We start from the raw sequence: 23,574 nt of genomic DNA, 5'->3' as shown, positions 1-23,574 counted from the left end.
CACGGTTGCCTTTGAACTTGTAAAGAAGATGAAGTTACAAGGCAAACAAGGAGCGTTATGTTAATCAATTAGGACATTTTACCCCCCCCCCCCCCCCCCCCCCCCCCCATTGCTGGCCCGCCCCCACCGCTCTCAAGTTTCACGCACCGCTACAACTTCCAAGAAGAAAATACCCCAGCGGGGAGACGGCCACGCTCTGCCGAGAGCCCGTGAAGTCATCGCTCTCTTTCTCCCTGAGATGTTGGTGTTACATAAGATAATTCACGTGCCGTCACCTTTTCGGGGGAAAAACACGCCGCCGTCCGATTGGCTAAACCCGGCGTGATTGCTTATTTTAAAAATCGTTATTCTGAGTTTAAATGAAAACACTCTTGAGAAGGTAGGATGTAATTGGACGCAAGTGCGTGGCCTGTCGGCCAATGGCGTGCCACGCCTTTGTGCGAGGAAGGGGGCTGGTGGGAGGGGGATTTCATTGTCTCCCCCCTTTTCATTGGCCTTCTCCATTTAGGGACATAATTTGTTAAATAAACAGGCTGGTGGAAGCTAGTTATGTTTGCGTCCATATAAGAGGACACACACACACATACACAAATACACACTTTTATCAACACTAAAAAATAGTCCGGACCAGAGTTTCCATCTTTCCGGAAGCTTCTCTCCCGCATGCTAGCAGGCAGATTTAACTCAAGACAGGTTGTCAGGAAAGTAGCACCGCTCTCACCGCAATCTGGCTGTGATTACACCCACAATTTGTTGGTAAATGGATGGTGTTTATGGGATGTCCACGCCACGGCGTGCGCTTTCACGCAGAGACATGGCAAGGGCGCAGTCACGCCATTACACGCCGTGACGTGTCAAACACTTGAGGGAGCGTCAAATTCACACTTTGATCCTGGTGTGGCAAAATCACCTTTGACACAGCTGGTACCGCCACGGTAAAAAACTATGAGGGTTTTTTTTTTTTTGTTTGTTAGTTTTCCATTCCCAAATTTCACACTGCTGACGTTTAGAACCGCAGAATTCAAAAACGTCTTGAGATTTAAATGAGGGTTTGAAGCCACGTCGGTCGGGCGGCTATTGATGCTAGCGTGAAATGGGCTAGCAGTGTTTATTTTTTTGTGGCAACATTTGGTTTCAACGCAAAGTGTTAAACTTCACGTCACGAAAATTTTCTGGTGCCAGCTTGGTTACAGATCATTTGTTTTTTTTACTCCAAAGCCAAATGTTTTATATTTATCTGGCTGCCCATTTGTTGCTAAATTATTTTGAAAAAGGCAATTACTGACTACTATCATTTAAAAGTAACTTAGTTACTTTACTGATTACCTGCTTTAAAAAGCAACATATACTTTACTCATTACTTACTTTAAAAAGTAACATATACTTTACTCGTTACTTTAAAAAGTAATTTGTCTTAAATGACCACATACTTTAAAAATAAAGTTATTTATTCATCATTTTAAAAAGTTATGTTATTTTAATTAATTACTTGTTTACAAAAGTTTACTGTTACTTTAAATGTGATTTCAATACTCTAATCATTACTTGCTTTAAAAAATAAGTTATTTTACTGATTACTTGCTACATACTCATTAATTGCTTTAAAAGTAACTTTAAAAAAAAGACATTCTAAACTTCACTATTTTTGTGTAAAAGAAGGCAGTCTTTTTTTTTTTTAATTTGACATTTAAGTAAGTAAATTCAACATTTATAATATACCTTGTTTATAAATACTGTATAATGGTGAAAAGTAGACGTAACTAACAGTCCTGAAGCTAAACTAGCTAGTAAAGACTAATGGCTTCCATATTGCTAACATCGAACTAATAAAGCAGCATTTCATTTAAGAACACCTTGACTACTGTTAAATATGGGGGTGGATCAATCACTATGGGGGTGAACACAATCACTTATACAAATATTGTTTGGGTGAAAAACCCGACTTCTTACAACAGGATCCAACAATAATAATCGTTTTTAGCAGATTTTTTTTTTTTTTTTTTTCAAATTCAACCCCATAAATCTCTCCAACTTTCTGGTGTCAAGTGAGCCTCGTGTTCCGTCATAAGAGAACAAAGCATGAGTTGAAAAGAAGCCCTCTTTTACATTCAATGGGAGGGGTCAAAGGTCCCACCCCGCCCAACATGAGAGGACCACAGACCGGCGCCCGCTGAATCCTCCCACCGAATGGAACTTTATCAAAGCCTTTTGATCTTCAGGAGATTTTACCTCGATCAGAAACACACGAGGCCTCGTGTGCTTCGTCCCTACGCCCTGATCGAAATCTATCAGCCGATATTGAATATAAAAATGGAACATGTGGACTAAAAACGCCGAGGGTGGGTCCGCGACATCGGCCGGCCAGATGTCAGCGGGGTGGGCGTGGCCCGAGACGGAATATTAACGAGGAAGTCCGATTGCACACATGCTTTGTCCCTGGCGAGCAGCAGTGACAGTGGGAACGGCAGATTAGGGTCGACGACCCAGATTAAAAGGGTCAGGTGACTGGATGCTACAGAATAACAAGAGTCACGGCCAATATGCACTTAAAGATGACATAAGCAGCAGCGGGAAAAACATGGAACATCTGACCTGTTGTTACGCTACATTACACACCTCTTAGTACTCACGATAACATAGTACGTCATAAGTACCACGCCGTTATCACCGACGCAAAAACATATATTCAAATTATGTCATAACACAAGCGCTGAGAAGATAATCGTTTGAGATGTCTGTAGTTATGTTATAATGCCCGGTTTCACAGTTAGAACAGCAAAGTGTTTAGTAGTTATTAACTACAATATTTTGAATACCGAGCAGTTATGACATTTTAAGCACAGGTCAATATTGCAGCATTTCGAAAATGGACAGAGATGTGCATCATCACAGATCGCCTATGGGGATCCGATACACATCCTGCCCTGGAGGCTAGGGGAGACACCGAATATAACTCGTAAAAATTAACTTGTGATAGTAGGGGTTGTAGGAGCAAGTCCTTACACTGTCACTCCATGCAACCACTGCTTCCTTCTTTCCCAGGAACATGACAACCGACCCCGTACCATTGCGCCCTGTAGTTAGGTCACAGTGATTGCTTTCTCCTAACCGCTCACATTTTCTTCACAAACTATGAAGAAAATAGTAATAAAGTATTTATGTGTAGTCTGTTTATATTGCATGGACCGTTACCTGTTATAACCTAAGAAATCTTATCAGTATCGAGTAGATCTTGTAATAATACAACAGTTTTACAATTATTCATTAGTTATTACACAAGCATGTGTTCATTTTGTCGGAATCAATCAAGACAATTTGAGAGAGGTATCAAATCTATGCTGTAAATTAACCGCAGCTTTGTGCTGTTGAGCATTGATGCTACGGCGCTGACGTTTCGTCCGGGCTGTCATCGGGCGTCTGACTGACATGTTATGTTTGCGCGCTTGTAAATGACACGTTGTGTTTGCGCCTGACGTTGCGCGCATTAGTGAACAATGAGTAATGCTGGTGCAGACACATCCCTCAGTGGGCCCGGCGTACTTTGTTTACGCAAGGAAATGAGTTCCCGCCGGCTTGCCGCTTGTCACTCGCCCGGGTGCCAAAGGGTCACATTAGCGGCGCCAGATCCGACAAGAAAAACGACGCTCGTCGTTTCCTGTTGCGGATGGATCTCGGGGTCACATTCGCGCTTGCCCAAGTTCTCCGACCCCGAAAAGCCTGAGGTCATTTGGCCGACGGATCCTGCCCGATGTTTTCCTGACCTGCGTTAAGGACCGTGACCAACGTTAGCCATGTGCTAGCGCAGAAAAACAGTGAAAACAAATCTGGAATTGATCATCAGACGTTGAGCAATTTCTTTTTGACTTGGGGCACGGGTGACTTTCCCTGGGTCCTATTACGACAGACTTGACGTTGAACGAGGTCCGCCCCGGATTGGTTTTCAGCCAATTACAGTTCTTTACAATAAATCGTTGAAATAAATATTACGTTTTCTATGTCGGGGACTGTATATAAATCCAGCGTGGACTTCAAAGCCGCTCGACTGTCGCACGGATGTTAACGTTCTGCCTCTATCATCGTACTTTATACGTACGTCCAGATGCTGGTATATAATCTCTTCAAGATGTTACCAGCTAGTATAACATTTGGGAATGCCGAGCGCTTTCATGTTTTTTGGGGGGCGGGATGGTTTCAGTTGGTGCCCACGTGCAAAAGCCCAATCCCGTATTCCCGTGGTTGTAAACACGGCGGTCATGACGTACTTAAACTTTCTGTTTCTTTAGAAGTCTAAACACACACCAGTCATTGGACCAATTCCTTCTCTTCATAAAACAGAACTACAAATTGTGGATTCGAGCAAACTGCATGACGCACTGATGTCTACGAACAATAAATGCAAAAGGTCATAGACTATTGTGAAATAAAAAAAAAAGAATATCACTGCCGCTTACTGAGGCACTGAATTGTGAAATTCTTCTTTGTGTATTACAAGCCGTATGTTTGCACAACACACACCGGTTAAATTTTTACCGTATTGTCCGCACTATAAGGCGCACTGGATTATAATGTGCGCCTTTAATGAATGGCCTTTTTTAAAACCATTTGTATATATACGGTGCACCGCATTATAAGGCACATAGAATAGAAGCTAAAGTAGTGGCTGGAATTGTGTTTCCATACAGTAAAATTCTGTGAGATAACATTTTTCCTCCAGAACACCTAACAGACATTGTTGTTGGTGTTTTTGTGGTTATGTCCAATTTTGAGACGTGAAAAATCTCTGTGTTTACCCGGCTTTTGTCTGGACTGTACGTGAGACTGGCAACAAGCGCGACATTCCGATGATGTCACGCGCAGCCGCGAGCGACAAATACGCGTTACAAACACATATTTTCAAAGGCGACGCACGGCCAGTCGCTTTCTGGCTCTCCATCTGTGAAAAATATCCTCACGCACCACCAAGGGGCTTTGATGCTGGTTGGCAAGAGCCCCTGAGCCAAGGTCAAGGGTGCCAATCCCGGCGTGGCGACCCATTGTGAAAATATACACACGCTAGCTATTTTCAAGCACTGATTTAGACCAGATGCCGTTCCCAACTGCAAATATGCCAGGAGTAAGAATACTCACATTGCCTGGAGGGGTTCTTCATGTGACAAATTATGGAAATTCCTTTGATTTTCTTATGATATCATTAAAGAATCAATGGGGAAAAAACACTAGAGGGAGCTGAAATTTTCAGCAGATCATTAAAACATGTACAGTTTCAAAACGCGACAATTCTGACATTTCTATACGATTGCGGCTGGACGTCCAAGATTTTGTGTACAAAAATATTTTTTGTCCAGTTTTTGGACCATATAAAAACCATCATAATTGCAATGTTTGAGATGCATTTTAATAGGATTTATGACATTGATTTTGCTGCGATTTTCACAACATTCCATTGAGCGGCGGTCAAGCTATGTCAGCAAACAGAAAATATTTTGTTTCACCTCTAGACTCAGATCAGTTCATGGCTGTGTCTTGAAGACAGACCACAGCATTTTTCATTTTTTTCTGGGTGTTAATAAATAATAATAATTTGAGTGGTTGAGGGGAAAAAACATAACTTTAATTATTACGCCTTTAAAAGCATTTACAAAAAAGGAAAAAAAAAATGCAATATGTATAGTTTGCAAAGAGCGTGCGCAATGGTTAAGAACCCGAAGACATTTTTTGAAATGCCAAATAATCCATGCGTTAAGAACACAAACACACGCAGTATTTGTGTAGAATGCCTCGAGACAAAATGTAAATATGGCAGTAGTAAATAAAATTCTTCTGTTCAGTGTCTAAGCCAACGTCCGATTCTACAATGACCCATACAGTGATACAGTGAGGGACAAAATATTAGCCCAATGCCGTTGCCAGTAAATTCTTATTGCCGCGTGTCTCACTTTGTCTCACACTTGGCGGTAAACGAGACAGTTGGCCTCCCTTTCACGAAGCGCCGTCGTAAATTACTAGGTGTTGCGAAGATAAGGAGGTATTAACCGCAACGGTAAATCAGCTCCGCCGTCGAGCACCTTGGCCCGGTCCCAACGACTCGCATTCCCACCGCCGACGTTGAGGTCGATCAAAGACAAGTGGAGGGAGGAAGAGAGGAAAGATATATATATATATATATATATATATATATATATATATATATATATATATATATATATATATATATAACTACTCAAACATGATCTAAAGGTAGAACAAGGTACCAAAATGTTGCATATATGTAAAAATACAGTGAGACAAACGTTTGAGTATGTGGTCTTAAATTGCTAGAAAAATAAATAAATATAAAACAACGATAAAATGGCCCATGCAACCCTGACATAAGCGTATCATCGACAAACGATATGTAGCGTTGCTGAAGCAGCCAAACAGGTCGAACGAAAGATAACTTTGCAGAGAATTATATTTCGCAAGAGAGCCAACAAACAAGTAGTGAAATCAAGCGGCTGTTTCCCCGACCAGGCGCCGCAATAATCAACAAACGAATAACTTTACAAGGTATGCTGCAATTTCAGACCAATATGGCCGACTTCCTGTTTAATTGCCACCATGGAGGCTTGAGATGTTATCATGCGTCCTGTTATGACAAACATGTCACACTCAATTTCACATCAATTGGTGAAGCCAATGTTTTTTTGGGGGGAGGGAGGGGTCAGTTTCGCAGCTCCGCATCCTAGTCTTGCGATCCGTTCACTCGGCGGTACTGATCCAAAACCCGCGCGGCCCCTCCCCCCTCATCCTCAGACGCGTTTGAAACAAAGAGATCAGACGCCGATAATCTCCATTGTCCCATCCCAGGACAGGAGACGGGGGTCCCGACTCCCAACGGTGGCCCACTTTAACCGGCAGAGCCATCTGCAGAATCACAGATGGCAGCGGCACCGTCGGGATGATTCCGAACAAAAATCGGCATACGAGCACATGGGCCGAGCCGAGGCGGAGAAATGACTTTCGCCCGGCGATCGGTCGGAGAAATCCGTCTTGGTATGCGCCCGGGTATTTATGATGCTTTTAAATCCGCAATAACAGAGCGCCCGTGTTTCACACGTACCGAAAATACAACCTGGATCTGCTGGAACTTAGTCACATGTGTTTTGTTTCAGGAGTTTTCCTCGCTGCCTTGTCGGAGATTAAATCAGTGACCACATTGAAGCGGTCTTTGTGAGAACTTAGTGAAGTCAAGTGGAGTCTAACTGTGCGCAAGTGCTGAGTTTTCTTTTTTGGACATTTTTGTAGATAGGTGCTGTTAGAAATGGGCATGTGCACAGTTGTGGGCGTGAAAAGTTGATTCCTGCCCAATTAAAGTATACTGGAATTCGTGGAGTCCGTGCAGAAGATCTGCATGCATAAAGTGCAATAAATAAATAAACAATAAATAAATAAATACTAATCTCCAACTGTGGTGGATGTACAGCAGGCCGCTGCAAAATCTATCAGGTCAAATTCACTAAACCTCATCACAGCATCTACGCCACAATTTAGACCTGGTTTTACCATGTCTAAAATACGGTCTACTTTCTGTCATCAAATTGTCAGGTGCACCTAGGACCTAGACTTGGAAACACCCTTGTTCCACTAAGAAACCCTGGGAAGCGTGGCAAAGTTTGCCAAATTCCCAAACACAACCAGGGTAGACTTGGTCCACCACAAAAACGAAAAGGGAATCAGTTTTTACGCCAGAGGTACGTCCACATCCCAATAAAAATAGTTGTGCTGTCGTCACGTTCGTTCTGTTGGGTTTACGAGAAATCAAGACCAACCCCTAAATCCAATCATATTAAAGGAGGTTTTCGCACCATTTTGGGCCATTTAAAGCTGGATCTAAATGATAAATCAGACCTATTTTTTGGGTCACGGGTCGGTGCCACCTTGGCAGTTAGCTTGACAGCGCATAAACAGCGCGGCTATAAAACCGACAAAAAAGACAGGGACACGCTCGAAGAACTCTTGAAAGTCAAAGAACACAATCGAGGGGTCGCCAATACGTTCCGCCAAACGAGACGTTACTTCTTTTGGACAAAGTGCTACCGCGGTAACGGTCCAGACAGAAACGTGAATGGGAAGAATTCCTAGCGACAGGCTCATTCAAACGGCTTTTACAAAACCGAGCGCGCCGCGAAACGAATGGTCGCCATAACAGCAGGTAAGCCTTGAATTCACGTTTGAGGTAGCGGAGAACGCTCTGTTTTTGTGTCCGTAAATGGAGAGGTAATGAGAAGCGCAAAAACTTCCAACGGCACAAGTTCAAGCCAGCTGGCATGCGCAAAGCAATCCGCCCTGGTCTGTCTGTCTTGCCTGATGAGATTCCAGTTTTTCTTTTGGCCCCGTTTGCCAGCGTTAAGGGGGCTCTGGAGGACTAAAAATCAGACTCGGCTGATCAGATTACAAGCAAAAAGCCTTCCCGAATGACACGTACTAAATACACAAAGAATGCACCCACGGCGGGATAGACGGCGAAAACCACACGAAAGCTGACCACACATGTTGAAATCCGAGGTCCTTAAGTATGCACTTTCCCTCCTAGACAGACATTTTGACCGTTTGAGAGCCACACTGGTGAAAACATTTATGCAGTAATCATTTTTGGATCATTTTCTTCCACGTCCTTTTTTCAGTACAAATATTTTAGCTAGCCAAGGGATAGCACACTCCTGGTAGTGTGATACCTACGTGGTGCTGACATCTTGAACTTTGACCATCTGGGTGAAATTTCGGCTCCCTAGCGTCTTCTTTCCATGCTTTTTCTTTGATGTGAAATTGGTTTGCTATCCTGAATTTTATTTTCTACTTAAAGATGATATTTTACCGGAAGCGTTTCGTAACCTGATTTTTATGTTGAGACGTGTTGACTCGTCATGTTGTAATATGGGTGAAATTTCAGCTCTCGGTGCCATTTTTCCATGTTTTCCCAGTGATGTGAAATGCCTTTCCTATCCTGAATTGTTTTTTTGGACCTAGAGACAAAATTTTGTGAATTTATCGGAACTAGACGTTTTTAAGTAGAGGTACCGCTGTATTTTAGGCAGGGAATGGCACCACTGGTAGGGTGATACCTACGTGGTTGTGACATGCCGAACTTTGACATGTTGACTACATTTGGGTGAAATTTCAGCTCCCTAGCTTTCCTTGCATTCCCTTTTTTGTGAATTGCCATTCTTATCCTGAATTTTCTTTTCTACCATGAGACGATATTTTACCGGAAGCGTTCTGTAACTGACAGTTGAGTGTGAATTCTGGTAGTACAGTAGAAATCATTCCAAAAGTCTTGAAACGATCTGGACGTACAGCGGAAATTATTAGCGACGCCCGGTTAGGCTCTGGCAAAATAGCGAACGCTCTAGTGGTGCGGGAGAAATCATTATGGAAATCTGGTTCCACTCTCGCAGCGCAAAGGGAATCGTTCAAATTACCGGCTGAAATAAAGGAAAAGCATCATGAAATTTGGCAGATAATCAGGAGTAAAACCACAAAAAATGTCTTCATAAGGTATGCTTGAGAAGACACAGGATATACTGTAAATCCGTTTGGTTTGGATTGAGCATTCGGGGGCATTAGCAAGGGTCCTCTAAAGGTGGACTGGGCCTGGAAGAGATTTTGTCTGATTGCTATTAAATTTGAAGCGCATACGCTAGGTGGAAACCTAATTCAACGCGGGGAACAATTGGAGCTTTTTTATTGCTTGCGGGCAGAGCCTGGCGGCAGAGTTTGACGAGTCGCCATAAAAGCCAAAAAGTCCCTCAAGATGAAAACCTTTTTTTACCCCCCGGAAAACGTTGGAGAAATTCCAAGATTTGTTTGGGGTGTTCAACCGCAGGGTTTGACTGTGAAAACGAAAGTGTAATGAAAGACAGACGTGGGCTCGGGGCCAACAGATGGCGGGCCCGCCTGCTGGCTTGCAACTTCAGGTACTTTCCTCCCACAGACTGCGTTGACCTTCCATTGGTTCTGTGACGCAACTTTGCATTTCCCACAGATGATTTGCCTTTTAAAGCTTTTCACAAGATGAAACCCTCCTGGGTTTTTATACCAACTGAAACCGTAAGGCAGAAAAAGCAACAACAACTCAAGCAGATCTAATGTTCCAGATTATGGGAAAAAAACTTTTTTCACGACAAGATGGGTAATACACCTTGTGTTGTACCATCAAAGGATTATTCAAATCCCGGCTCGGGATGGAAGCAACCTTTGATCCCTCCCGCTTCTCACTGTCGCCCAAAGCCTTCTTCAGAACTTCACCGGAATAACTTCTTCCCGTCCCACAGGATTTATTCCTATCTTGGCTCCAGGGTAAACAGTCCCAGCAGAGAGGGATGGGTAAGGCTCCCGACGGCACGGGAACACAAAGAAAGCTGGCTTTTTGCCCTCTGTGCAATTTCACATGCGTTTTATCCTGGAAAGATTTCATTTTGCATTGTGAGGGGCCCAAATACTAAACTTTAATGACCAAAATTCATTCGATGGTGCCCCTTGGAAACTTGGACAAATTCCATGTTTTGAGCAAACTCTTCTTATGGGAGTGGCCTAAATGAGCCCAAACCATCAGATCTGTATCCTAGAGAGACGATGAATGGAAAATCTTTTTGCCTACGTGCTTGACTGGAGCATATTTGATGTTTATTTTGGGGATACACCAACGAAAAGGTACAAAATAAAGGTTTACTGTTTTATAGGTCTGAACATGCTCAAAAACTCACAAAATCTGGAGGAAAATTATAGAATGGTCTTTTTTGAGGCCTCGCCATGGCAAAAATCTCAACATTTTGGTCCACAAACTACTGGATCGTCGTTTTGAAGGCCTTAACGTGTCCAACAACTCAAACTTGGTGAACCAACTATTAGATAACCGTTTTAGAGGCCTCAAAATGCCCAATAGCTCACAAATTTGGTGGACAAACTATTGAATCATCTTTTTGGAGGACACAACACACCTGAAAACTAACAAAATTTAGTGGCCAAACTTTTGTATCATCCTTCTGGAGGCCTTAACAAGCCCCAAAACTCACAATATTTGGTGGACAAACTATTGAACGGTCTTTTTTGAGGCCTCAACATGTCCAAAAACTCAAAGTTCAATGAACCAACTGACAGGTCGCCTTTATGGAGGCCTCAAAATGCTCAGGAACTCACAAATTGTGGCTGACAAATTGTTGAATCATCTTTTTGGAGGTCTTAACATGCCCAAAAACTCACAAAATGTGTTGGAAAAAACGCGGTGGACAAACTATTGAGTTGTCATTTTGCAAAAATCGACAGGCCCTAAAATCTGTCGAACAAAGGATTGGATCATGTATTGGGGGGCAAAAGACGCCCAATATGCACAAAATTTTGTTCGAAAGCTTGAATTTTCTTTTTGTATGCCTCAATGTTCCCAAAAACTCCCATCAATTGGTAGACAAACCATTACATTGTCATTTTGGAAGCCTAATCCTGCCCAAAACTCACAAAAATTGAATGAACATCATAACAGAAAGCACGAAAATATCTCGAGGAGCTTAGTCCCAAATCAAACACATTTTAGTAAACTGTTTGCGGATTCGCCGTGACGTTGTAAAATGGAAGAAAAAAAAAGCCCTTCTCATAAGATTGCCAAAACAGGCTACCCGAATAATCCCAAAAGCCCTGCGGAAAATTGAGGCTATAAACCTTGTTTGTCCCAGTGAGACACAAATTCAGCAGCCATTTGAATCTATACAGCTGCAGTCCATTCTAACACGTTCTATTGGCAGGGACAATAAGACGCCTTGTCCCATGCTCGGATGTCACAAGTGGAAGTTCCCTCCGAGGGCGACCTTTGCGCCGGTAACTGGATCTTCCCATTCGTGGAATTGCGAGTTATACGGAAGAAACTGAAAGTAAACACTGGATTACTCGCAGGACAACGGGGAACTTTGGTAATCAAGGGCTATTTTTACACATTTCCCCAAAACGCAGCAGGTGTTATTTTTGTCCGTTCGGTCCTCAGAACTCACATCAAATATTAACGGAAAAGCGATTCAGCCGGACGACAAAGCATCGGGCTAAGTGAGAACATAATGGCGAGCGGGTCATCCATTATTTTCTCCGCCCCGGTGGGCCTGTGCAGCGAGCGGCGTTGGCCCGATCCCAAAAGCGAAAAAAAAAAAAAGTGGGATAGCGAGAGAAAGAGCGACCCGAAAGCATGCATGCCAGTCCGAGAAAAGGAACTAACATGCCCGAGGGGGCCCGGGGAATAAAAGATGAAGGAGGAGGGTGAAAGGAAGACACAAAAGCCCGAATGGTAGGCGCCGGCGCCGCCGCCTCCTCGCGTGCGCTTCACTGCACAACAAGCCCAAATGACGTCCTCTCACGCTGACCTCAGGTTAATCCTCCACTTTTATTGCTCCCTCAAGCATGGAAATCATCAACATCTGTAGAAGATCCAGTACACGAAGTTAATATTTGCTAGCAATCGGATCAAATCTTTGAAGGATCCCTGGAAGTGGTCCAAATGACCATTCAATGATCGCTACCAAACGAAATGGAAAACTTCTTGTGACTTTTTGTCCATGGCGGGTTTACTCGAGCCAAAAATGCCAAGCAAATTTCATAATGCTCGCTGAAACACGCTATTTTTGACATTTTTTAGTCATCAAACCTGGATAGGCCCGCACATATTGAACCAAATGTTGCGAAATTTAGCATACATTCCCTGTTCATGGTGTTAATCTGATAGCAATTGGACAAAATCTCTATTGAGACTGTTTTTGAGGGAAACAAAAACAACCTTAAAAGCTCACCATCACTGCCATTCAAAATTGGAAATACATTGATCCCCCCCTACTTCGCGGTTAATGGGGGGTGTCAACCCCCCCGCGAAGTCTGAAACCTGCAAAGTAGGGTATCAGTTCTATGTACACCCCAATATAGCCGCAATAACCATAAACAATCCTTTTTTTTGCACATTTTTTTGCACATCCTTTTTCCTATTATTTAACATTACATTATCCTTATTACATTAACATTATTGTATATTCATTAAATGACTAATCTTACTTAGTTTGTTGAGAATTTTTTCTCAGGAATGGTTATCTGCACCAAGACTCCGGTGAAAGAGTACGCAAGTCATCACGTTGAAACTTCACATTTAATTTGGCTCATGTATGGTGTATCATGTAGTATCTGTTGAATAATAAATCAACAACAATGTTAAAGTCAGTCAACTAACATATAAACACTTGCCGAACTTTAATCTATGAGTTGACTGTATTTTTAGCCGACATTAGCGGGTTAGCACCAACTACTAACTATAACGTGCAACCTATACACAAACGAACACATAAACAGAATAAACTTACTAAACATAGGCAGTAGCGTGCGTTATCAACATAAATAATAATAAACTATAAATATGAGCTTACGTCGTCATTCACTACGTCACCGTAACGAGCCGAATGACGCAGAGAACGTAAAACAGGAAACGGAAATGCAACGCGACCCGACAAATTAAAAGCATGCATTTCAAAATAAGATAACAAACGTCACAAACTCTAACGCTTGAATTCCTAACAGTTATTAACTAATATTACTTAGTTATTTGATGAATACAGTACTGTATAATGTACTTTTTTGCTTTTTTCAATTTTTGCACATTTTTAAAATTATTTTGTATTTTGAAATAGTTTTAATTTTTCCTGGAAAAACCCGCAAAGTACTGAGACCGCGAAGTAGGAGGGATCACCGTATTGCCAATTTTGGATGTAATGAAATCCCGATGTTTTATCATGCATTTCCCCAATTTTCGCATGAATCCTTTCAATGGCAACTTGCGAACTTAAAGACCCCCGAAAACACCCGAAACACCCTTAAAACTGTTGCTGCCGTCCAACAAAACGGCCGACGTGCTGCGTCTTCTCCAACATACGCTAAATATCACGTTGTTAGCTTGAATTTGACTTTTGTGTTTTATGGCGAGTCATCAAAGTTGCAAACTGCGTGGAGCCTCGGAAGCGCGAGGCCTTCAAAGGCTTCCGTCGGCCTGCCGCGGAGACGAGAAGCAGAGCGAGCCCCCAAACGTGCGTACGAGGGTTTGGGACGCGGCTGAGTAAACACTCCTCGCCTCCCACTCCGGCACGAACGTGACAAGTGAGGTAGAGCAGGAACATGCGACTGATAACAACCATGGCGGGGGCCTGAAAATTAAGAACTAGACCCCAAATAAAGTCATAAAACAAACAATGTTTATAGTCAGTTTATGTCTTTCGCAAACAGCGGTAACCTCGGCTAAAGAGTTTCATTTGTTGCGTGACCACACATACCACAAATGGCTTTGAATTTTGTAGGCATGTCTAGCAAGAGACCCACAAAAACGCCTCAAGGAAGAGATAGAAAACCAACCATTTTCTTATAAGAAAGTGTCAAATTGTCTGGACCTACTGCTGGTTGAAATTATAGTTAAAAAAGCTTGTCTGCCAACGAGAAATTTACATTATGTGGATATGAGCTGTATTGTTTAAATTGTTCTTAAACTAAGCAAAATGACGTTTTTTTTGTTTGTTTTTTTGTAATCTGACTGCCCGATTATTCGATAGACTATCCGAATACCAAAATATTTAGAAGCTGCAGCCTTTTAGCAGATGACACGGAAATACGAAGAATCTGATTATTCATGATTGTGCCCAAGCGAAACATATCAGCTGATAAATTCAGTATCCGACGTTTGTTTTACGGCAGGAACGGGTCTTGATCTAAAGCTCTGAGAAGCAACCATCTTGCTCGTCTTGATGAAGAGGTGGTAAGGGGCGGGGGCACATGACTTGACCCCGACCTCAAAAGCCTGCTGGCCAGGCTCACACCCCTTCCCTCGACAACACAAAAGAGCAAACATGGCCGCCCTCCATCTTGCGGAGAGGCCAATTAGAATGGATTTGGGCTTTGACGAGATGGTGAATAGCTGACAGGTCAGCGGGGCGTCAAACGCCGCTGGAAGAGGCCACGTCGTTAAAATGTCAAATCAACCACTTCAACAACTTGATGCTTCGTTTTTGATGCGCCGGCAACAGAAAACTTCGAGAGCGGGGTCTGGAAAAAATGAATCCTGAGGGATCAGTTCCTTTGGAATCAAAAGTCCACTTCAGAATTGCACGACAACCCAGATCCTGGAATCTTTTTTGGACCGTCATTTCCTTGGAATTGAAGGTCAGTTCCAGAGTTGTCCAACTGCCCAGATTCTGAACTATTGTTAAACATTATGGCCGAATTTTCCTAGGTCAGTTTCCAAGTTTCTCCACTGTCCAGACGCTGGACTTTCATTCTTCTTTTGAACCCAGTCCCTGCGGAGTATTCGTTACATTAGTTTTCTTGGAATTTTACGATGATGTTTACTGCGTTTAAACTCTTCAAGTTGAGCATCTTGGAAGAATCCAAAGATAATCTCGACAATGCTTCTAAAATGATGCAAACCACCATCCAAAGTTAGAACAAGAGTCCAGAATCAGGGCCATCCAGACAGTGGAATGTCAAACTTTAATCCACAGAAAATATGGACCAAAAATAGAAGAATCGTAAACTACGGCCAGGCAAAAATAGTTGTAAAATTCAAGGTGGAATGTGGTCAAAAGGTAGAACAAAAGTCCAGTGTCAAACCACTTTGACAAAAGTCAAGAATCTGGTCAGTTGAACAACTAAACAAATAAAAAATCTACAGCTGAAACATGGTCCAAGAATTTGGTCAACTGAACATCTAAACAACAGACCTAAAATTCAACATAGAATCTGGTCAGAAGGTAGAAGAAAAGTCCAGTGTCAAACAACTTTAAACATGACAACAAAACTCAAGAATCTTCAGTTGAACAACTAAATAAACACAAGAAAAAAAAATGAAACTGGTCATTTGTACAACTTGAGAATTGAAACAAAAACCCAAAGAGTCCAGAATCACCTAGGAAAAAAGTAAAATGACCCCAAAAAAATTCCAAAATACACAGAAGTGACCTAAAATTTCACTAAAATCGCATTTTAAGAAACACTTTTTCAACCCTTGCACTCGGTTTAGTCTGAAATCTTCCGGGGCGGTCGCCCGGTTTAGCGTTTTATTTGCGGCCGTTTTTTTGTAACTCCTGCGTTTGTTTGGCCTCGCTCGCCGGTCTTGAAGCGAAACAGCGGCGCGCCGTTTATGACGTTTCCCGCTCGCATTCTTTTCCGTGGCAACCTGGGGAAATATTGACAGGCCGGGAGTCGTAAAACTCCTGCGGGCCCTTTTGCTTGTTTTTTTTTTTTGTTTTGTTTTGCCGCCTTGGAGCCGGGAGCGATTGAGGCCACCTGCGGTTTTAAAGCGATACCATCAAGCGCCCGCCTCCGGGAGCCCGCAAAAGACGCTAAAGGTGACGCCGCGAAAAAGAAACCTCGGGTTTTACGACTCGGATATCTGCCGCGACAGATTAATAAGCGGAAGTGAGAGATAATGGCGGTGAGTCAGAGCTTTTTTCGGTATGACTTCGGTCCCGTTTCATGCGTTGAACTTGCGAGTTTGAAAAGCGCCATGCGTGGCGGGGACGAGCAAACGCGCCACCCAGCATTTTTCAACAGGAAGTGAATCTGCGGCCTTCGCCGTGCAGGTGTTTAGACTGGGATTTGACTGGAATGTGAAGCCGGGAACTGAAAAAAGCCCTTTCATCGTCAATCATCCCGCCCTCGTTGCATCCCGAGCACCTGCGGATCTCGCGGGGCCTTGGTGCGGGGGGGGGGGGGGTCAAGGTTGATCATGTTGGAACTGGCCACGTCTTCCGTTCTTGTTCAAAAAACTGGAGCAGCTTGAAAATGGGATTGAAAGGCAATTTTCAGCTTGACCAGGTCCTTGACCCCTAATGTTCCTGGGTCACTTTGCTTTTTACCGTAATTCCCCAAATATAAGATATTTTAGGCTCAAATTCTGGTATTTTCTATGCTAGCATCTATAGGATGCACCAACAGGTTGGCGATAACGTCAAAACTATGGAAAAACAGAAAAAAAATCTAATTTCTTGTCGATTCTTTGTATTTTCTTGTGTTTTGTTAGCTTTGCCATCCCACACTGCTTTGCTTTTTGTTTGTTTTTGTTCTTTCTTTAGAAGACCCGGGAGTAGGGCTTTTGTTTCGATAGAGAGGTCCGAACCGTTTTAAAAGGTAAATGTTAGCCCAGACGGCCGAAAATAAACAAAAAGGTTCTCGGAGGGATTTCGGCTTCGGGATCCATCTCGGAAGCACTTGCTATGGTGGTGGGTCCCGCCGCAAGAATGTTAAGTGGAACCACTTACGCATTTTTGACCCATTCCCCCACACGCCCGCCAATTAAAAGCTCCGACCTTGCCTTCCCAAAAGGAGTCTCGTTTCAAACCCGCAACAAGCCCGCTTTGCAAATAAGGGGAGCATGTGTGTGTGTGTGGTGGTGGGGCAAAGTCCTTGAAGTAGAAGCCAGCCCCCGGGCTTTTCCGGCTTTTTGGGGATGCTTGACTTGACGGGGACGGTGCAGGAGAAAACACTTTGAGAGGTCGCTGGGTCGTGGAGGATTTGGTTAGGACATTTTGAGCAACTAAAATACATTCCAGAAAATAAATAAATATTTTAAAGGGGTTTTATATATATATATATATATATATATATATATATATATATATATATATATATATATATATATATATATTAAAATATTTATTTAGATATTTATTTTCTGGAGAGTATTTTAGTTGATAAATATTTTTTAGTATATATATATATATATTTATGCATGTATATGTATAGTTTTTATATATTTTTTTAAATATTTATTTAGATATTATTTATTTTCTGGAGAGTATTTTAGTTGATAAATATTTTTTTAGTATATATATATATATATATATATATATATATATATATATATATATATATATATATATATATATATTTTTTTTTTTTTTTAACTTTATTCAATCAACTACTAAAGCTCTTTAAAAATGTAGTAAATGACCTTTAGTACTTGTTACCGAAATCAGTAGCAAGAAACAACCCTCCCTTAGCAACTTGAAAAGTTTACAGAAATATAAATGACTTGGGGTCAAATGTCTGGAACCCTAAAAAAAAAAAAAAAAAAAAAAAAAATCTATGTAATTTAATGACAAACATCAGCTATCGTAATGCAAACATATAATGCAAAAGACTATTGACAGGCTAACGATGATTAGCATAAATGTTACATAATTATAAACCTTCAAACAACTACTACTTCCATTTAAAAAAGGATGAATAATTGTATATTTATTTCCACTTAAATATGTTCAACAAGACTTTTGTCTGCTACCTTGATGCTAGCATCAAATGTGAAGCGACACAGCTTCTCTGATATTCAAACTGCAAAGAAATCAACGACACTGCATGAACCGATTGAAAAAAATAAATAAATACAGAAGCTGCACTGTCAGAGGGCTGCGTGTAATCCCAAAGGAAGTGCCGATGACATCATTGGAATATTACAAACACGTATCAAGGCTGTCTGGGCCCAGACGAAGGGCGGGACGGGGCGGGGGGGGGGGGGGGGGGGGCAAGCCTTTGAAAAGCGCCCTATAATTAGCAGAGCCACTAAATCAACGGCAGGTTGTCCGGACCTGTCCAAATATGCCCGTCATAATGAAAGAAAGAGCTGCTTGGATGTCGTAAACGGCGCAAGATATCCCAGGGTGCCCTGGCCCCACCCGCCCACGGGTTTCCAGTGTCCCATTACGGAAACGTACAACTTTATCCTCCCATTTACAGGTCCAAAGTTCCCATTTCACGGCTGGATCGCAATTTGGGGGATTTCAAGTGATGCATTCAATGCGACTGTGTTTACATTGATCTATTTATTGAAATGCAAAGCTCGTGACCCAAAGCATACCACATCATATGCACAAGACATACATAGCAAGTGGAAATATTTTGTGATCCAGCACATATCGCCTCATAAGTCCCACAACATACCGCATCATATGTCAAAAGTTTATCTACCCGGAAATACGCAGCTCTTCACCCAAAGCATACCACATCATATGCCCTCATCTACTGTATATTACGGGTGGGTGAGTAATGATATCAAATATCGGTGACTGACTGATTCCTAGCTTGATTTCTTCCTTGTATCTGGGAAAGAAGAGCTATGATCCAAAGCATACCACATCATTTCTGCAACATCAATCCCCAGATGGAGAGGGCCATCTAAAAATCCAAATCATACCACATCATGTCTATAGGAAAGCATCAATTTAATCATACCACATCATATGCGCTGTGTATGATGCTTTCAAAACTAAGGTAGCGCTTACGATCCAACGCATACCACATCAACATCGCGCTTAGAAAGTCAAAGCCAAGCTAGCAGCCAGGCCAGCTCAATCAAACACAGAAAAAAAAAATGCAGCGAGGTTAAGGCGCTTTTCCGTGCAGCGCACGCTCTTCCGTGTCATCCCGGCCCGGAAAAGGCGGCGGGAACGTCGCCACCGCACAGCGAGACAAATCAAGCGGCAAGCGCTCGCTTGAGCCAGCGGAAAAATGTATGCGGAATGTTACGCAACGCTCGCTACGCATGGAAGGAGAGTCCGAGGCTGGACAACGCCCGCAATTCGCATGGCAACCTCAAGAGTCAAATTAATGGCGACGGATGACCACTCAAGCGACAGACACCGGCACCATTGCCTCCAAATTGTTTTCTTAAACCAAAAGTATTCTTTTTATATATACAGTGATCCCCCCCCCTACTTCGCTGTTAATGGGGGGGTGTCAACCCCCCCGCGAAGTCTGAAACCCGCGAAGTAGGGTATCAGTTCCCGGATTTCTATGTACACCCCAATATAGCCGCAGTAACCATCAACAATCCTTTTTTTTTTTTTTTTTTGTATTTTTTGCGTATTTTATTTCCTTTCTCCTATTATTTAACATTACATTATCCTTTTTAACATTATTAACATTACTGTATATTCATTAAATAACTAATCTTACTTAGTTTGTTGAGAATTTGCTCTCAGGACTGGTTATCTGCACCAAGAAAGTACGCAAGTCATCACGTTGAAGTTCACATTTATTTTGGCTCATGTATGGTGTATCAAGTAGTATCTGTTGATTAATAAATCAACAACAATCTTAAAGTCAGTCAACTAACATATAAACACTTGCCGAACTTTAATCTATGAATTGACTGTATTTTTAGCCGACATTAGCGGGTTAGCAACAACTAACAACAACTACTAACTATAAAGCGCAACCTCTACACAAACGAACACATAAACAGAATAAACTTACTAAACATAGGCAGTAGCGTGCGTTATCGACATAAATGATAAACAATAAATATGAGCTTACATTGTCATTCACCATAAGAGCTGAATGACTCACAGGGAACGTAAAACAGGAAACGGAAATGTATCGCAACCCGACAAATTAAAAGCATACATTTCAAAATAAGATAACAAACGTCACGAACTCTAACGCTTGAAGAACTTTTAATAGTTATTAACTAATATTAATTAATTACTTAATGAATACAGTACTGTATAATGTACTTTTTTTCATTTTTTTCCATGTATGCGCGTTTTTTAAATTATTTTTTGTTTGGAAATAGTTTTAATTTTTCCTGGAAAAACCCACAAAGTACTGAGACCGCGATATCTGAGACGGCGAAGTAGGAGGGATCACTGTATATACCTTAGGTGTCGAACTCCAGTCCTCGAGGACCGGTATCCTGTATTTTTTCCAGTTTTCTCTCCCCGACACACCTGATTCGCATCGTTGATAATCTTGATCCTAATTATTTGAATCAGGTGTGCTTGAGAGGGAGGTTTGGAAAAATTGCAGGATACCGGCCCTCGAGGACAAGAATTCGACACCTGTGCCGTAAACGGAGGCCGGTTGAACCAAATTCTGACAATTGACATCATATTCAGCTCGCCCATTCTTTATTATTAAGATTGTTTTCATCATCTTAATTTCATTTTTATTATTGTTAGTGTCTTTGTTATTTTCATTTTTTTAACCACTTTTTCACCGTACAGCTCATGATCCAAAGCATACCACATCAACGTATTCAAGCTATATGGTTGGGAGCTAAAAAAAAAACCCAAACCATTTGGCGTCTTTCTGAATGTCTAAAACGCAGAGTTCATTCCCCTCGTGATCCAAGGCATACCACATCATCTATTACACATTTACCTCGCTATCTATGGAAAAAATATAAAAATACGGCCTCAAAGAATGATTAAGTCCTCTTTATATGAATCTTATTGTACTTACAGTTAATATGTCATTTTGTAAAAGAGGTTCATGACAGTTTGGAAGTGAAAAAAATTCCTTCCCATCTATATTTCTCCGTCCATGGTGAGTTTGGAGACAGGAATGCGCTGAGCTGCCAGCCATGTGCTCAGTTTGGGGAAAGCCACGTAACTTAAAACCCGGGCCGGATGGACGGGCGGACGGACGGACGGCGTCGGGTCTGTCCAAACACGTGCCCGATGGGACGTTTGCCAGACGCCTCCTTCAAGCTCCTTCGGGGACGAACCTTTCGGTGTCACTTGAGCCTCTCCAACTCATGGGAACGCAACCCGACACCGCCGGAATATCCCGGCTTCATTCGAGTTAAGAAGAAGCATTTCTAAAGAGCCTTATTCGGTCACAAAAACATTGAGATGATCAAGTCCAAAAAAAAAAATGGCAAAACATAAAAAATGGTCAATCATCACATTCATCACCATCATTCAAATGATCGATCCATTGATTGGGAGATGAATTTCGAGATGAATTTCGATGATGAAACGCCAACGTTTACTGTGGCGTTCAAGCGCGCTGGGATTATTGCAAGCTCAAACAACGAGAAATCTCCCATCGCCTCGAAAATGTCCACGCCGTGTTTTTAAGTTTGCTGCATACGTTCGGCGGGATATTTTCTAAATGGCCCGTAATGGTAATAAGACAAAAATGCCAAATATGTCCTTCCTCATGGATAAATAAAAGAGACCCTAAAAGTCCCCCAGCTCCCGTGTCCTCATTTACACCCATTGTCATGCAGATGAGGCACGGCCCTGTTTTTTAAGGATATATGACCCGCCCCCAACCATTAATGTGAAAGAAACTATTAAGGTTAATCAGGCGACTTTTTTTGTGGCCCAGAGGGTTAGCTTTTTGCCGTCACAAATCGAGAGGTGGAATATTCCGTTGTCCTGAAGCCGTACCTTGACTTAAGAGTGGAATTTGTTCCGCGATCACATTTGTTATTAAATCACTTTTTGTTAAGGGAAAAAAAAGCAACATAATAAGCATTTTTTTCATGTTCCAATTAATTTGCTCTTGATTTGAAAAGAAAAAAAGGCGTTCCAAGGTGCGGACCGAATTTTTTTTTTTTTTAATGACTCACTGTCACTGCTACCAAGTCATGATGGGAAAATGAAGCTTCATCAAGCACCTGAGATATTTTTGGACCCCTCTAGATGATGCACGTGGTTTTAAAAGAAAAGCATGTGCAGTAGAAATGTATTCAATTCCTACAACATCTTTAAATCAAGAGTGCCATCTAGAAGAGGAAAAAAAATTGCAATTAATAAACAACTCAAAAGGAATAGCTTTCACTGAAGCCTAACTTTTACATGATCCACTCGGTTTTAGTAATATTCCTGCGTGTGAACAAGGACGGACTCGGACGTTGGTTCAGCCTGCTCGCTTCTTTGATTGAAATTAATACATGTAACGAACACAAGCTGCTGTTAGCTGCAACAGGCACTGGCTGTTAACAGCCAGCTGAGGTCCGCCCTCTAGCTCGCCCCATTACGGTAATTATTTATAACACACACCCATATTTTTGGCCTTCATTTTTGTGAAAAAAAGTGGGTCTTTTATTTCGGGATTTACAGTAAGTACATTTCAGAGCCTCTAGTTTTCTACTCAAGTACACAAGTCATATCATACTTTTACTTTAACCAGTTTTTTTTTAACTGTTCCTCTCTGTACTTTTGCTATCATGAGAATAAAAGAAGATCCTAACCAATGTGTGTGTGTGTGTGTGTGTGTGTGTGTGTGTGTGTGTGTGTGTGTGTGTGTGTTGCGTGTTGGGGGTGCTTCCAGGAATTTCAGGTGGATAATATGCATCTCCTAAAAGCAGGAGATGCCCAAGCGCTTCCTGCTGTGTGCGTGTGGCCTTTACCATACATAAATACACTCCCCCACACTGTCACTAGTGGGGGGTGGGGCAAAGTGGGGGGGGGGGGGGGGGGGCACTTGGTTTTAAAAGAGCCAGGCATGGCCACATGCTGTGTTATCTGGGTCATGAATTCTTAACTGGCAGCCATGCAGAGTTCAACCTGTTTACATGCATGGCCGGATGGACACGCCTCCCTCAAAAAGTCACATTTCACATATGCATTTATTCATTCATTTTGATGTATTCATTTATTTGTTTATTTGAACCGGGAAGTCAGGGAATGAGCTAACTTTTTTCCCTGCTTGAATTTATAAATATCAGGATAATTATCAAGCGTCTTGCAGGGCTTTTTGCGAGCTGATCATTTGAATCAAGGTGCGTTGGAGAGGATTGCGCAGAAA

General features: G+C 42.1%; 1 protein-coding gene across 2 annotated transcripts in view; it reads right to left on the bottom strand.

Annotated features, from left to right (window-relative positions):
* Positions 1–23,574, bottom strand: part of nhsa (Nance-Horan syndrome a (congenital cataracts and dental anomalies)) — a 49,948-nt gene that overhangs the window by 25,003 nt on the left and 1,371 nt on the right. The window lies entirely within an intron of this gene.

The sequence above is a fragment of the Hippichthys cyanospilos genome, chromosome 10, assembly GCF_059441005.1.
Source record: "Hippichthys cyanospilos isolate Australia breed blue-spotted pipefish chromosome 10, RoL_Hcya_1.0, whole genome shotgun sequence".
In the NCBI taxonomy this organism is placed as follows: Eukaryota; Metazoa; Chordata; class Actinopteri; order Syngnathiformes; family Syngnathidae; genus Hippichthys; species Hippichthys cyanospilos.
This window is presented reverse-complemented; position numbering and strand designations above follow the sequence as displayed.